The 16,595-nt window shown below is 40.7% G+C and overlaps 1 protein-coding gene across 4 annotated transcripts in view; it reads right to left on the bottom strand.

Moving 5' to 3' along the window:
* Window positions 1–16,595, bottom strand: part of LOC100643690 (angiogenic factor with G patch and FHA domains 1) — an 82,662-nt gene that overhangs the window by 10,299 nt on the left and 55,768 nt on the right. The window contains exons 10-11 of one of the 4 annotated variants that reach the window (XR_007224009.1): window positions 5,874–6,289; window positions 5,250–5,817 (exon numbers count right to left, since the gene is read on the bottom strand). The exons of 2 other annotated variants lie outside the window; for them this stretch is intronic. The gene's annotated coding sequence lies outside the window, so the exon portion shown is untranslated. Of the gene's footprint in view, window positions 1–5,249; window positions 5,818–5,873; window positions 6,290–14,769; window positions 16,215–16,595 lie in introns of those variants that run through there. One more of the 4 variants, XR_007224010.1, reaches the window with a different exon arrangement.

Genomic DNA, 16,595 nt, shown 5'->3' with positions numbered 1-16,595 from the left:
CTCCGTATTCGCTTGGTACACGTTTCTCGTGTTTATTGGATTCCCTCGCCGCGTTTTTGCGCCTATCTTTCTTGCAATTTTCTGACGTCGATCGAGAGTTCTTGAGAACTGATGCGACAGTCGAGCGGCGCTCCATTCATGCTTGCCGTCGTCTCGACTAGATACTCTATATGGTAGTCGGTCTGTCAATCCACGTGAAACTGGAAAAACTCGACGGGACGAGGAGAAACGATGAAACGGCCCTCGTCACGATTTAGGCGTCTACAAGACGACTAAACGACTACACTGATCCAAGGTGAAACTGATTTTCGGCAGCCAACGATAGATCTGAACATATAAGGTAACGCGATCGGGATACCTGTTTAAGCGCTTTTATTTTATTATCCCCCTCTTAGGATAAGCGAACATTCTGTCTCTTCCAGGCATTGTTCTTCATTCTATATCGTTATTCTTAAATTTATAATTCGAGAATCTTTGGAAAGGATTGGCAAATGGCGGATAATTAGAATATAATTAATTGCAATCATATTAGATGGTGAATATCTTAAATAAATATAGATGGTGAATATATTAAACACTGAACGTGATGAATATATAATTCATATATTAAGGAATATGGGATGAAAATGTTAAATCGATCGATCGATTATGAATTTCATATTACGAATAATTGTCATATTCTTTCTTTTATTCCATATTGTCTTATAAACTCGAGTAAATTAAAATTAGAGAAATATAATATATTCGCTAAAATTCTTTCCTATACTTTATTTTACAAATTGTCGTTTTCCTTTTCCACAATTTCGACGAAATACTGTCCGCTCTCTCTCTCTGCAGGAAACAAAACAAATTTTATCGCGGTATAATGGTTCTTCGAAAGAGAATTCCTCAGAATCCAGAATGAAGTACTCGACAGTAAATAAACCACAGGATATATAACTGTTCGCGAGGAAATCAATCTCCGCGTTCGAAGGCCCAACCATGATTGCATGATTATTACTTGGATTATTGTGATTACTCGAACCAGCCAACAAAGTACATTTTTGTCAATGAATACTTTCTATTCGATGCTATACGGATAAAGCCAGGTAACTGAATATCTCTGAAGGTAACGTAAAAAAGAAATTGTTACGCGTCAACATTGATGTGTTTCAGGGAACCAATTATCTTAATTTAATTGGCTTTTTGTACATGAAAAGATAAAAAAAAGATTTCAAGATCATTAACTCTTCGCTAAAAAGGATGGAACCATCGATATAATTCGTGTTCTGACCTATTTAATAATCACAGTCATTCGGGGTCGGACAAAACGGTAAATTGATCGAAAATATACTTTAAGCTAAATTATTTTCTACAAATTCCAACAAGCAGATACGGCACGTCGTCGATCGATCCCATTTCATAAATTGTCGTTATATTTTCTTTGAAACTCGTCAAAATTAAAAAAATAATGCTCATCGTGATATTGAAATATCGAGAACGTTTTGCTTGTCTTAATAATTATATCTTTGACTTTGGCAAAATTTCATCGACCTATCAACCTATTCTCAAAAGATTTTACACGTATTTATCTTTAAACCAAACAGATTTTTCTAATAATGTGTCATTAGAATCCCCTGTTTGGTCCTAAAGTGACGTTAAAGTCAAAACTTCCATAAAAATGTACCAATCGTATTTTTCTTCCATGATTTTCATTTTTTCTATTTGTCTTTCGTTCTAATTGATACACAGTTGTGTTAACGTTATCGTAATGAGAGGCGTGACCTTGAGAAGGCGGTAGATTCGGGACGCAACACAAGCTCTCACGGTGTCGGCCAGGAAGCGAGGAGGACTCGCGTATACCGGAAGCAGTCGCTAAGAACGCTCGACTCGCCGCGCCGGCCTAGGCAACTTCCTAGACTTTATTGCCGTTGCATGAACTGGTAGTGGAGCGTGTGCACGCTGCAGCTGCACCTTCGTCTCTCTCTCTCTCTCTTTTTCTCTCTCTTTCTCTTTCTCCTTACCTTTTTCCTCGTCGATCTCCGCTTTACTTTTGTTGCCGGAGACCCAGCAATGGTGCACTCGCGTCGAGCAATTGCGCTCGATGCATTTTGATGCCCTTCGAATGTCTTTACCACGAGGGGAAAAGCCATGGTATTTGCCGCGGATTGAATTCAACGATATCTCGTTACAGGACCCTGGTACCCGACGAGTCCTTTCTGTTTGGTTAAAAATCTGGGCATTCATTTGCTTCGTGGTAGGTAGAATAGAAAGGTAGAAACTCAAGGTAGAATAGTTTCCTCGAGGGTGCTGTAGACGTGTACATTTTCTTGAAGAGATTCTAATGTGTGCGGCGCAAGATTCACTAGGAATCTTCGAAGTTTGTAATGCAGTGATCATTTAGCAGCGTAGGATTTTACTACGCAGTGATTGGGATTTACTTGTTATTAATTAATGGACTGTAAATGTTTATGTATTTATGATAAATTTAAGCGTAGAGAAAAAGAATGTATAAATAAATACATAAATAAATAGATGTAGAAACTCGTAAAAAAAATAGCTTTCGTATTATGGTATTTAGAAGATGAGATAAATCTTCATTCCGCTTCCATTTCTTTGATCGTTCGATCTTCATAAAAGCATAACAGGATTATTGAAATAATCGTCTTGAAACATCGTGTTGAACGGTTAAGTATCCATTAAAAAATCATAAAATACGAAAGATTAATAATAACTCAAATTTTACCAGTGTTCACCGTCGTTCGATTGCCAAATAGCCGTTGAGTACACAGTTAAAAACGAAAAAAGAGACTTACCTCATCTAAATAACAATACGACGCAAGTCGTAATAATACGACGAAGCAGCCGAGGAATCAATTTTAATTCCACGCGTGTCGAATGGGATCGGCAAGTTGTCGGATCGCGCCGTATTTTGGCGCGTTCGATTGCCTTCGACGCAGCTCAACGGTCGAGTACATACGCCCGCCGGTATATACTTATGCAAGCACACGGCCGGTGTTCTCTGCACGCGGAATTGTCGGCGAATAATCGGCGAATCTGTGCCGAGACTCGTGAGCAGCCCCGAGCGAACATTATGCTACCGTACCGGCAATAGCGTTGCGTAATTACACGATCCCCAAGGGGACTACGGGACTTTACATTGTAAGCCATATGCGAATAACGTTTGAGCCCGAACGAATCGAATAACTACATATATTCGACACTTCTCTATTTTTCCCCCACCGCCTTTCGTTTTGCCTCCCTTTTCCTTCCTCGTTTCCTCTTTTTTTCCCCAACGTAACTATCACTCGCGGTGAAATGCTCTAAATCATAGCCGCGCGAAAGTATGTCCGACGAATGAAATTAAATTAGAACATATTATTTTTGACTCTTTCTTTGATCGTTGGTTTACTTGCTTGTCCTCGTTTCTTCGTAATACTTTGTGTTTTAGAATTATTTTTTAATTACGTATTAATTTTCTATTAGATAGTATTCTCTGATAATTTGTTACTTTTCATTTTCGAATTATAATTAAGGTCTGTCTGACAAACGAAATTAGCTTCGTTGATATTGTTCTTCACTTTTCTTCGTTCGTTGATTTTCTTATGTAACGTGCTTTCTTTACTGATATTTCATTAATATTTATATTTATTTCCTGGTTATTGTAATTCTCTTGAACTATTAATTTCCTCCTATATATATATATATGCTTTATTTATTGTTTCGCTTACGAATCGCGTTTTTTCTATCCACAATCCATTTTATAATACGTTTTGCGAGAACAGCCCGCGTAACGTGTATACTCTGGACGTCAAAAGTCGACTCCCGAGTGATGTAAATGCTTGCGTAAGCTTTGAACAATCGAAGATACTTGCATATTTTTAACCGGTTACCCGGTACCACCGAATCTTTCTGACGTTTGTTTCTTTAACTCTGGAATGATGAATCGTATCCTCGCATCGAGTAGCTTCAGATATCAACAAAAGTGTTTTTGCGATCAGATATCCTTTCGAAAAATTTGCATCAACCCAGTTATGTCCATCGTTCTTTCAGTATGATTATTGCAAAGTAATCTTTCCATTTATTTTTCGATTTTTATCAACTCTCTGCATAAGTGGAATAATAAATCAGTAATAAATAATAAAGCGATATTTGTTTGTCGAACGTTCTGAAAAATCCGACGACTATGTTGAAAATATCTAAAATAAACTACCTAGTCTTTTTCTAAATCGCTTTCCAAAATGATACAATTCTCTGTTTGAGAAATTAAATGTACACGCTGATTAAATTATTGCGTTGCTATTTATCGTACATTTATTAATAACATTTATTACGTATACATCAAAACTTTAGTTTCACTGCTTTAGTTGCAATCATACGAATAGACATTTCCATAAACAAAATTACTACCAATCTACTAAAAGCAATTAGAAAATATATCGTTACATAATCGATTCGAAACTAGTTCGATTATACTAAAATTGACAGAATCGTAGATAACTGAAAATTCTCAGTACGTGCACGTTAATATTAACTAACTGGATATCGGAGTTCCTCGGCAGGAGAGATCTCTATTCCTTCGCTATTATTTCAGCCCTCGATATTTTCTGGCCGGGCCCAACAACGTTGCAAGTTCGCTTCTCCTTGCAACGAACACTGTCCGACGGTGTTTGTTCCCATTCCTGAGTTTATGTCTGCACAGTGCTTTCCTCTCTTTCCTCTACACACGGTCACATCAGTAAGGTTAAGAGATTTACGCTGCACACGTGCACCAACAGCATCCGCCATGCACGTTCTCGTGCATCCCGCGTAACGAGACAACAGAACTCTTTATAAGGCACGGAATGCTGTTTTAATTTTTCACCGTGCGCTTCCCTCGTGATGGGGATGCAATATTCTACGTCGTGTTAAGAATATGATATTAGAGTTAAGCAACTGCCACGGGTTAACATCGCTATTGCACGTGCGTTAACAAACGTTACCGACACACCCGGTTGCGGTTTTTCTGCTCAAACCGCGAATTTTCACGACTGGATGAACTATTCTATTCCACATATCGGTCGTTTACACAGTTTTAAAGAATGTTTTCGAAGAAAAAAATATTCTCTCCTTATCGAATGGTTGAATAATCTTTTACATTAAACAATTAGATTAAAAAAAAACTATAATTAGGAATCGTAATAAAACTACAAATTCTTAATTACATTTAGAAGGATCTGAATAACTTTCATTAAGAAATGTAAATTATCAATGTTGCAAAATATACCTACATATAGCTGTTTCTAATGTATTCCACTGTGTATCTTCCACTTCGATTCCTTTGGTAAAACGTTCATACTCTTGTAGTTACCGATAATTCTAGTATCAAAGTATAGGCACAATATTATACGATCTTCGATACAAAAAATTCCTGCATCGTATGGAATCCTTATGAGAAATTCTTTAATCCCCATTGTCTTGTCGAACTTCGTCGACATACGACTTACTTCGATGCGCCCATAAAAACTTGGTACAACCCCGTTCACGAGCCGATGTATCTGCCGTAAGGAAGTTTCATACGACGATTAATATTTAATATTTCGTCCGGTTGCAACGTTCTTTGGACCTTAAACATGCCCTTGGAATGGTCGGTCGCGGTCTTACTTCGATCTTCGCTACGAGTTCTCTGTTCCTCATTTACATATAACCGTCTCCGCAAACGCGAGAGTAACAGGCCGAGTTGCGAGCAGAAACTTGCTGCAACCCAAGAACGTTTCCGTGGCTGTGCAAAAGGGAGTCCAATGATTGGTCATGCAATAAATTCGGTGAACAAGAAGAGGAATCCGAACAAAAGAACCACTAAAAGAGAGAAAAGAAATAAGTTGGAGAAGTATTCAAGAAACTCAAAGATGTACCTGATCTTCTTCGCTCCTTTTATCTCTTATTCTTCTATTTATTTTTCTTCTTGGCTTCTTTTACTTCTTCTTCTTCTTGCGATTTCGCCTGCTGTTGTTCCCCTTCGTTCTTCTCCTCTTTGTGCAGTATGTATTATGCATGTGAACCAATCTTCATAATTTCACATATCAGATCCACCGTAACATTAACTCAAAATCGATGCACTTCTTGGCATCGTGATGTAAGTCAACAGCATACTTCGAAGACCTTTAACGAACTTTGTCGCGCGGCGATTTACATAATACGAGTGCCAGGATCACGACCCGAATGGACGATTTCGTTGCAAAGAAATTGTCTCGTTTACCGTCACGATATTATTTCAACGTTAGCGTTTCTTCGTTTCTAACGCTGTAGCAGATTTATGCAGCTGGTCCAGCTGAAAATCGTATTGCTCCGTATCATATCCGCGCTTAGAGAAGATAAGTTAGAAATAAGTAAAAGTTATAACGAAATGTAATATCATTAAAGTTAAATATCAGGGTTGAATTAAATTATAGAGGTGACAAATTTCTTCGACGACGCGAATAAAACGAAGAATTTAGAACAAGAGATCTCTTTATCCTTATGACTTTTTGCATTTCTGGAATCAAAGACGAAAAATACATACTTTCAACTCTTTACAGAAAACAAACATTAATAATTGCGTTCCATACATATTATCGTATTACGTATGATCTACATATCGTGTAATTGTTCCATTTTCTGATTGGACTTTCAATCGAAACTGATATGGTTTTCGTGATTTTGAAATTGACTGCGATAATTTATTAAGGCATGGATACTTTGACTCGTTTCATTTATATATTCCTGATAGGAAAGTGATGAGAGCTTGGTTCGAAAAATACCGATAAAATCCCAATAAAAGAACGCAGAATTGAGAAAAAACATGTGCGTATAAACTATACGAACGACTGGGCTTGTTTCACATAAAAACACCCACGACCGCCTTATTTTTTCTCCAATCTCGAAGGCATCTAAACGCCTAAAAATATTGCCTTGCAACATAAGAACGTCTTAATGGACGCAAAAGAAATTACACAATTGTTTCCGATCATTTTTGCCAAGTAACGTTTTAAACAGCGCTTTTAATTTTCTGCATACTCCCAACATTTTCATAATATCTTCTATGTTCGCGTATATCGATGCTAAATATACTAAAATTTTCGCTTCCTAGTGTCCCGTTTAAGTGAGACATTCGCTGTAATTTAAAAATAATCGGCGAGGAATAATTTGGGCAACGCTGTTTAATACAAAGCTTATTGAAATTTTACGAACAAACCTTAAAACAATGATACTCGCCAATCCACTGATACGTCAAATAACAATTTTTATCCATCTGCTAACGTATCGGAATAACCCAGCTGATCTTCCTAATATAGTAATCCCGCTGGCGGAAGAAAATTTCGGGTGAACGTCCGACATAGAAACGAAAGTCAATCATTGATTGCGTAATTGGTTGGTCGGGTACGTTAGCCATACGCGTCCGCGGACGCATGATAATAAAGACTACCTATCCGGACTGGCCGCTTACCTCTTCATGGCCATGATGAGTCCATGCTGGTAGCAAGGTATTTGTGGTCGTTTGTGTAAAGGCAGAGCCAATCATGGTACCGGCCGACTGAGAGAGCAGCATGCTTGGGCCCGAGCATGTTGTATATCGTCGTTTTGCCACGTCTGCCAGCAGTCTAGACTTTGCCGCGAGTTCTCCTCTCGAGTCCGGTCGCGACGTCACCGAGTGAATTCACCTTTAGGGCGGCGATAAACGTCCCCGGCTCGGTTGTGTTTTATAACCGTGGCTGCGCCAGGTAGCCAACCAGACCCTGATTGCTTCCCCTTAGAGCACGCCGATCTCGCATCCACGTGTAACCTGCCGAGCCGATCTACCGATTCGTTTCTTCTTCTCTTTCTCTCTTCGTCCACGTATCCTCTTCTCTTTTTCCATCTGTCTCTCGCCAATGTTTCAGATGTATACTCTTTCTTCGCTTGTCTCGCTATGGTCGAACCACGAACGCTTCGACAACGACGCCGTCGATTTCTTCCTGTTGAGTCGAGACGAGTCTTGGTAACGTTAAGAAGAGATGTTTGTTTTTGTCGTCGATACTTTCTCGTGCTTCCATGAGTTTAGGATGCTGGCTACGTTAAAAGAGGGTTGTGCTTTGTCCAAGTGCTTCGTTGGTCGTAGGGTTTTTATTCGATTTTTTCATATTTTAAGAGACTCGTCGAATGTGTGAAACAATTAGGGATGTACGGAAAGACGTACTATGTACTATGTACTATCGTCCAGTATAGTTTTATAAGTTCTAGCGCGAGTGTATTTTCCGATTTAACCCGTAAGAGTTCGTTTAATCGAACGTCAACTAGAATCTCGTTGAAATAAATGGGGTTCGCATAAATGAAGTTCTGTTGAAATAAATTTGTATAAGAATGCGACAGAAGAATGTCTTCGCCACTTTCTATAAAGAGACTTTTGCCAAAGCAACCTACATACGAACACGGTCTACGTTGAAATGACTTAAATCTCAAGTCTCATGTTAAATGCGAAAACTCATCGGTCAGAGGAATTACGCGTTTCATAACACGACGTTGATAGTATATGACCGCGTATCCGAACAACCGAAGAATGTCGAGGGTGGAAGAAAAATTGAAGGGGAAAGGAAACAAGAAGGATAGAGAAGGAAGCGTGAGAAAGCGTAGCGGAGGCAGATAAAGAGAGGGTGGTGGCGGTGTGTACGGTAAAAGAGTCGAACTGCGGCGCGAAGGGGGGATGGAAAGGATGCATGAATGTGCTAGCAAGAACAATTGATGAAAAACGGTGCGAGGAGTGGTTGGGTTTCTTGGAAAGTCTCTCCGCGAGAGGCACGCTGCAAAATGAAGGGAGGCAGGTGCATCGCGGGTGCAGCTGGGAGGCTGCATGCAGCGTCGTTGCAAGATACTCTGACGTCCTCTCTTCTTCTCTTCTTGTGCCTCGCCTCTTCTCCCTTCAGCTCCTCCTCACCTTGATCCGTACCCTTGTTCCGTTCTTGGGGGCAAAGTGCCAAGACAAAGCGGCTACGGGGGAAAATATCGTGCCACGGCCACGCAAATACCTTTCTTTCCTTATTTTTTCTTCTTCTCTGTTTTCTTTTCTGTGAGACGAATCAAGGGAAAGGTAGATAGACGTTGGAAAATATTTATGATCGTTGCCATCTCGAGACTGGTTGTTTGGGAATTTCGTTAATTTTTCGTTGAAAGGAAACTGGTTTGGCACGAGGTACGAACCTTTTTATCTGCAGTCTCGACGTCCAAAGTAGCTCTTCTCTGGCGAATCGAAGTGACTCGATTTTATATAATACGAAACATCTCGATAAGCGCGAATTTGTTATTTACTTGACTTGAAATATTCTTCTTTAAATACGCGAAAGGAAAGAGTTTATTTAAAGCTATGCTACCCGATAAATACTTAAAATTGTTTACGTTTCTGGTTCCTAATTTCCTTTGACGTCCAATTAAAAACGATATCGTTCGTATCGCTTGATAAAAGTTTCTATTAAAAACGCTACGATCAGCTAACACCATAAATCAAAAATCTAGAAAACACCCTACCTTTGAAAAAAACACCCAACAAAATTTCCATCGTCTACTATCCTCGCGCGAACGGCAACCTCGAACGAGCTGGAAACATTTCGTTGAAACGAAGCAGGCAACGACGAGGTTAGCGGCGTTTCCCGCGGGAGCGCTGGTCAGATATTACCCGGGCATTGAGGACGGTAGAGCAGCGTTACAACGGCACACGGGTGTTCTTCGTCAAGGAGGGCACGAGACGCACGGAGAAACGGACCCTCTCGGCTCGGAGATCCTGAATGGTAATGATTATAGCAAATTGCTCTTGCTTGGCTTGGGGGTGCCTAATAGCCACTCAGTAGGGCTGTTGAAACCCGTGCACCCCTTCGTTCAACCTTTGATCCCCCCGCCCGAGTCAACCCTTCAAATCTTCATTGTTTCTACCCTGTTTCAAGCGCGGCTGGACCCCTGAACCTCACCCTTCTCTCTCTCTGTCCCTGTTCCCGTGGATGTTCTCGATATATGTCCCGGCTGGCTGACTGTGCCGTGCTTCTGTCTGCATGCACTTCCTTGCTCCTCTATACAGGGTGTCACAAAATATGTGGAAAATATTTATACAACAGATTCTAGACGTCGGAAGAAGTTCACGTATGGCAATATCGTTATTTTTCGAGCTGTTACGCTTTTATCTTGCGCTACAACAGTTAGGAACAGGTATCCGGTATCTATGAATCAACTGACGAATCCTTTTCTCTGTTTCATTCGCAGCACGGTGTTCTTGCTCTACAAGACCGCCGAACCAAAACAAACGACATATTTTGTCACACCCTGTATATTTTGCCCGCCTCTGCTCCGGTTTGTCTGTTCGTCAGCCTCTCGTTCTTTGTCGCGATGCCTGATGTTCGTACGTTAAGAGTGAGTAGAGAGTGAGATAGATGGGATTAAAGGGGTTGGCGATATACGAGACGACGTAGAAGGGGTTGGAGAGGCTCCGTTAAACTTCTTGACTCATCGGCGTCGCTCTAGGCTGATCGTTGCGTTGCCTGGCTTAATTAGCCCCGCGCAAATGCGGCTTTCCGGAGGATCAGTTTTTCAGCGACCCTTTGTCACATCGCGTTTATTGCGTAGTACGGGCGAGAAACGCGTTGTCCTCGCGTGGCGAGGGCGACGCTGGGCGAACTCGAGGAATGGTTGGTGCGATCACGTTTCGCGAAGGACATGAGGTGGAATTTTCGGAGATTACGATGGTATGTCTGTAAAATATTCACACAGATATGGAACACGTAAGTTCTGAAAAGATTGCGCCCTTTTTTCGTAAACTTGGATAACTATATTCGCAATATGTCGAATAATTGTAAATATAAACGTTTTAAAATATTAGCTTTTTACCAGTATGACGAGATGCGTTCTTATTAGTCTTTCGACCCTACGGGATGATTCTACGATGTAATAATGTCTTTCGATATTACAAATTGAATTCTTCGACACTGATTGCTGTGTATGCCGGTACAAGAAACAAGTTCTACCGTGTTTGAGCTTTAATATACAATACATAGTTTATAATAGTCATACAATGCATAGTCGAGAAGAGGTTCGACGGTAAATGAGATCATTTCTGCAGATATCTTTAAATTGACGATCTTCGAAACGTATCGGTGTCTTAACACACCGACGAATGGACTTGTACCATTTAACGTACCAAGACCGTAATTACGTACGTTTCCTGCGTATTCCGTGTGTACTAAAAGATCAGAAAAACAGTTCTATTTCAACAAACTGCAGAAATACCGTCTACTTGCAAACGAAAATCGTCGCCAAGAAATAAAACTTTAAAAAGCCCAAACAAAGCCAGAAGCAAAGTACAATGTAGGATAAAAATAACGAAATCAACCCTTTTCCTTAAAAATACCATATTTATACACGTATCCTGTGAGCCTGGTCGTCCTGCTGTTGCAACTTGTTCGAAAGGAGGCAAAAAGGGTGTGAGGCGAGAGCAGCTTCTCAAGCAACATCCTCGCGAGACAAACACGCGATCGCAACCGATGATTACCGCCGGCGCGGATCCACGTCAGACGTCGGGACGCGGCTCTCGTGCGACCGCCGTGCGTTTGCCTTCGATATATTTTTTCCCTTTTCCTCCATCTCCTCCTTTTCTCTGCCTCTCCCTTCGTTCTTGTTACTTTGTTACTACACAGTGTGTGCACGATGGCGTGCATGCAGGTGATTGGAGTGTACCAGTTAGCCGACTCGTTGCTCCGGGAAGAGAAAAAAGGAAAGAAGTCGAGGCGATATATGCAATAAAAGCGAGCGGGGAACACCGCGCGGTGACCCAAGTGAGTGAGTGACGTGTGCCGGGAGTGAGTCTTCCGGGGGCTTGTGGACCGAAGTGGAATGGCCTTTTCGAGTTCTCCAGTCAGGAAGAGAAGGCGGTCAGAGAGAACGTGTGTGGTGGTAGTAGCACCGGCCGTTGGAAAAGGCGAGGAGCAGGAACACACCGAGAGGCGGTCGTGCAAGGGAGAGACTCGGCCGACCGCCTCCAGGGGCTACGCTCGTTGCTGCCCACGCCGTGGCACATCTATCCACGTCCAACGTGGCCACCTGCGCAACTTGACAGCCCCGCTCTCTAACGATGCGCATACGTAGGATCCTTCAGCAGACGCGTCCTCCACTCTCCATCTCTCTCGCCCTCTTTTTATTTCCGTCTTTCGTATTTTCGTACTTCGCTGTCTCTTTACTTTATGTTTCACGAACTTTATGTTTCTTGGAACGATAGATTTGTGAAAAAAGAAAGGAAAAGAAAAAGAACAGATCTCTCGTCGAGATTGAGGATGTTGTTCAAGTTGCGTTTTCGAGTCTAGAAAGCTGCCATTTCGCGTTGGATCGACACGTCTGAGGACTGATATCGGAGAATAGAGATGTTCGTTGCCAGGGTGTACATTGTTTGGTTTTGTACGTGGCAGAGAAAGCTAATGGATGGTTAGTAAAATTGTGGGAATGACAGGATTTACGTGGAGCGAGTTGAGATTGTTTGGGAAAGAGCGATAAATAGGTGGACGAAGAGTAGTCGATTTAGAGAGTTGGAGGTGCGAAAGGAAAGTGTTTGAAGTTAGTGTTTGAGAATGGAGTGCTAGCGAAGGGTGTTAGGCTATTCGTGTCTCTTAGCAATGGCAGAGATAGAAAAACAGGAAAAGAAAGTACGGATAACGTAAAATGTTAAAAATAAACAATTTGCTTTAAAAGTTTCATAGTGTTGTGGAATGGAATTTCATTAAAAAATGGGATTTCAGTAAATCGCCATTCGACTCGAGTAGTATCGCGAAACGAAGACCAAGGAATGTCTAACGGGCGACTCACGAGTCCGCGTGATTTACGACTTGTTTATGTTTTACGTGCCTGCCGGTCGTCATTTGTTACGAACACCAATCTGTATTTAAAACAAGCCGATCCAGCGGATTTTTCGCGGAAACCATCCACTCCATCCGCTATAGGGCTAGATCTTGGCCATTATTTCACGGTCGTGGGTATTGTGCGGACAGGGTGTTAGCCGACTATAAATTATGCTGAATTCTACTATTCATCACCGTGCCGTGCGCTGAACTTAGGACCCCAATTACCCACATTTTATCTTCGCGCCAGCCATTAATCATAGCCTCGCCAGATGTAATGAATGGCCTGTTCGATAACAATACAAACGTTGTCACAATAAATATGATTTCCCGCGATGGGCCGCGGTTTACGCGAGCTTAATGTCGTGTTCCGCTTCCGAGACGCGCAATCTCATCAATTACGTTACTCTTTCCCGTCTATTTCCTTTTGATAAGAGAATCAGGTTCTTAAGTTACGTGTTTGGACGAAAGAAACTGAATATCACGAATTTCGATACGATTTCTTCTATCTCAATTCTAAATTAAGAGTTGATTAGGTTTCAAGCCTTTAGTACATACCGTTATTTCCCCATCTTTGTCTTCCTTACATTAATTTAACGCATTTGAGTACTTTGCAAAATACGATCAACATCTGAAAAATCCTTATCGATATAACGCTGCAAGTGACTATATGTGACTAGTCGTTGTACGTAACATTGTAGGTAACAACGTTGTACACGACGGTCAATTATATTCCACTATAGTTTCCCTATAATAAATCTCCAATGATAGATGACAATTGCCTGTGTGTGGCTTTCAATGAGAAGTGTGAGTATCTTTTTGTATTCTACGAATGGTCAGTACCAAACCACTACAATTGCCCTCTAATGAATCTTTAATGATAGCTGGCGATCCAGAAAAATACTTACTTCTTCAACAATCTTTCGATGATAAGTGGTTATAATTCTTCTTAGTTAAGCGACTATGTTCGTTGCATAGTAAATTCTTAGTACTAGAATTATCCGAGTGTTGCATATGATTAATTTGAACCACTTTACTAGAGTTTCATAGTTGACAACAGTGATCCTGGCCATGCTCGCCGTTCACGTTCAACGAATGTTCAATGACAAGTCGACTGAAATCAGCGTCAAAGTAGCGAAAGGGTAACCGTCGACGTTTCCACGCGGTTCTCGTTCGCCGTTACCGGAAGATGCTCTCTCGAGGTTTCGCGTAAAGCGCTGTTAAAAAACTGAAAGCCACTAAGGCCAGCGGGACAATGGACCAGAGCTCGTTTCTCGTTCTCTTCGGCCGCTGGCCGAAGGTTTTTAGCGCCCTAGTGGTCAATTTCCCACTCAGACGGAATCATTAGTCTACGGGCACGGCGCACGGGGTGCGCGCTCGCGCATCCTGACGAGAAGGCGAAGTACACTCGATATGAACGTGGCAGAGAACGAGCGCACGCTGAAACCAAACTCTCCGGCAATCAGAGATCGGGAAGGGCGATATCCAACTGCGAACGCGATCCCCGCGACCCGTTGCTCTCGCCTGGGGGACGCTCGAGTCGAGTATTTTTGCGCCGAACGGACCGCCCTTTGTCGTTGCTTTTGCTCCAACACGTACGCGGTCAAATCATCCAACGATTCCAATTGATACTGACGTGATTCTTGGCAAACGACATATCACTCGAGTAATGTAATCTTTGTAGAAGACAAACAAATCGATTCTACAATTTATCAAATTTATAATTTGATTGTACAGATATGAGAATTGCAGGAATTACACCTGCTTTAACATGCACCTAGGTACATACATATAGTACATACATATAGTAAATTAGAACTAACTATAAGCCGATATGATGAAAACAGAGACGTACACACGATCGTATCTCTGTCTGTGCAAAAATAAAAATGTAATATTAATTTGTTTATATGATTTTTGCAATTGTAAATATTTTTGCCTTGTAAATATTGTAGGGGAAAATGTATCGTGAATACGTATGTGTATCGACAGGAAGAGATAATTAAATTAGTATCATTGTCATATCCTAAGAAATAAAGTAGAAGTATGCTTATATGAAGAACGAGAAGAAGAATATAGAGAGCAACACAAACTTAATAAATACAGAGAAGATCGAAGAAACTGCGAACAAGAATAAGATAAGAGATGAATGAGGACAAAATGAAGCTACAAAAATTTATAAATTATTTACTGAAAATAAGAATTCTGTTCATTTTAATAAGCGCCGAAGTAATTCCGAGTACAATTTTTTCTATTAATAAGTTCGGATTAACGAATCTTGCCTACAATATATTATTATACTATAATTATGAGCGAACTTTTACTAAAACGCTAATACCGTTTTAAAATGCTCGTTAAAACGTAACATACGCAGCAATCTCGCATCGTTATCCCTAATAATCTTTCGAATTTAAGCATATTAATACGAAACGCGCACTTAATGACTCATATGTTCAGGTATTTATCATCATCCGGCACAATCGGTACTTTTCTGATCAATCACGCATCGATAATTATCCTGGTCGATCTTACACGAACGTAGAAACGTCATTTCATCCAAGAAGAAAATTAAGCAAACCAACAATAAGAAAGATATTAGAATCTTTAAGCATGCTTTTTCTAATCGCAAAGAAAAATCTAAAAATACGATTAATTTTCATGAAAACAAGCAAAGTACTTTCCGACTTAATCACAGAAATAAAACTCCTCGAAATATCCCTCTTTGCCGAGAAAGAAACAATCAAGACCCAAAGACTATGAAGCATAACTATTTCTAATCTAACCAGAAGCAAAATAAAAAGATCATTCTCCTTTCTGCCAAAAAATAAAAAAATAAAAAAATAAAAAGTAAGTCGTATAAAAATCAAACGACAAAGATAAAACTGATAGAGGAAAAAGACGAAGAACATCGAAGGATGAAAGAAATTCTCGCGAGGACGTGGAAGAGAGGAAAAGCAAAGGACGAACAAAATAAGAGGACTCTGAATGAAGATGAAGATGGACGTCTGGTTTTACGCCTGAAATCAACTATATGGTTGTGTAATTACGATTACTATCTACAACCAGCGACCAACGACGTGTCCAGTGGCGTGAGAAGAAGATCTTCGTTGATTCATTCTACGAACAGGTTCCACAGTGTTCATTCGATCTTCTTCATTTTTCCCATTTCATTTTAGATTTTTAATCTTTTTCTTTTCTTCGTCTATTTCCTCTTCAAGGGCTCCATTCTATAATGCGCAAGCATGGATTAGAGAGCATGGATTTATCCCGAGAGGAAGTAGGCGTACCGTTCTCCACTCCATTGAGCTCGATCTCACGATTTTTCGTGTTTTCCTGGATTTCGTTTATAGATCGAGCCAGCACGTCACGTTTCCCCTGTAAATACGTAGTCTCAGCCGTGTTCTCCAAACGTTGCAGCATGTAGTCGATCATCGATGCTGATTTATTTTCGTCAATATCGCGTTTCAAGAGCCGCGCTCCCCGTCTCTTTTCTCTAAGCCTTTGTATACCTTGTACGTGTAATAAATTTACGTAAATTGCTATAAACACACGAATCGGCAGGCTTTATTATCGAACCGCGTCGCCTTCGTTTTTCGTCACGGAACACGAACGAAGGTATTATTATTGTGATTTATAGTATAATATTAGGGTGAAAAAAAAAGAAAAGAAAAGAAAAGAAAAGGAAACGAGAGAAGGGAATGTATAGTTTATAGCGTATGTTGGAATTGATGGGCTTCCAGATATCGTCTGGACTTA

The sequence above is a fragment of the Bombus terrestris genome, chromosome 5, assembly GCF_910591885.1.
Source record: "Bombus terrestris chromosome 5, iyBomTerr1.2, whole genome shotgun sequence".
Taxonomy (NCBI): domain Eukaryota; kingdom Metazoa; phylum Arthropoda; class Insecta; order Hymenoptera; family Apidae; genus Bombus; species Bombus terrestris.
The sequence above is the reverse complement of the archived record's forward strand: the minus strand, read 5'-3'. Positions and strand labels throughout refer to the sequence as shown.